This window comes from Sapajus apella, unplaced genomic scaffold, assembly GCF_009761245.1.
Source record: "Sapajus apella isolate SASKATOON/1434 unplaced genomic scaffold, GSC_monkey_1.0 scaffold31, whole genome shotgun sequence".
NCBI classification, from domain to species: Eukaryota; Metazoa; Chordata; class Mammalia; order Primates; family Cebidae; genus Sapajus; species Sapajus apella.
This window is the reverse complement of record NW_022436971.1, coordinates 20,473,475-20,474,537: the sequence shown is the minus strand read 5'-3', so window position 1 is coordinate 20,474,537 and position 1,063 is coordinate 20,473,475.

Below are 1,063 nucleotides of genomic sequence, written 5' to 3'. Positions count from 1 at the left end.
ATGAATGATACACCTAAATGTACAAAACAAAACAACAAAATGTCTAGACAAAAACATAGGAGAAGTATCTATGTTACAGTGAGTTGGTGATTTATTTTAGATGCAAATCCAGAAGAGTAATTCATAAAAAAGGAAAAATTAAATGGGTGTATATTAAAATTAAAAATAATTTTAATTTCTGCCCTGTGAAAGATACTGTGAAGAGAATCAAAAGATAACACAGGCTGAGATAAAATGTTTCCAAAACACTATCTGCTAAATGATTATATATAAAATATAGGAAGAACACTTAAAACAAGTATAATAAAATAAAAAATCTTTTAAATATGTGCAAAATATATGAACCAACATATCACTAAGAAAGATATAAAGATAACAAACATTTAAAAAGATCAACATCATTTTGACATTATGAAATTAAAAATAAAAATAATAATTTAATAGATTCTTAGTCTACCACTCACTACAAGCCAGTTAGAATGCCTAAAATCCAAAATATGAACAATGTCAGTTGTTGCAGAATATGCAAAGAAACGAGAACTCTCACTCATTGCTGATTGAAATGGCAAGTGTTATAGCTGCTTTAGCACACAGTTTGAAAGTTTCTAAGAAAGCTAAACATAGTCTTAACATATGATTCAGCAATCACACCTCTAGGTATTTATCCAAATTGATCTGAAACTTTGTGCCAACCAACAGCCTGCACCTGAACATGTATAGCAACTTTACTTACAACCATAGAAAACTGAAAGCAGCCAAGATGCCCTTCGATAGGTGAATGGGTAAACAATCCACGGCAAATCTATATCCTGAATACTATCTAGCAATGGAAAAAAATGAGCCATCAAGCAAAATAAAAGACATAAGTGAACATAAATATGTATAGTTAAGGGAAAGAAGCTCATCTGAAGGAGCTTTATGCTGTATAATTCCAATTATGTGACATTCTGGAAAAGGCAGAACTACAGCATGGTAAAGCAAAAAAAAAAAAAAAAAAAAAAAAAAAAGTGTTTCAAAGGGTTTTTGGGAGGGAGGAAACAGTTAAATAGGGGAAAAAAAAAGA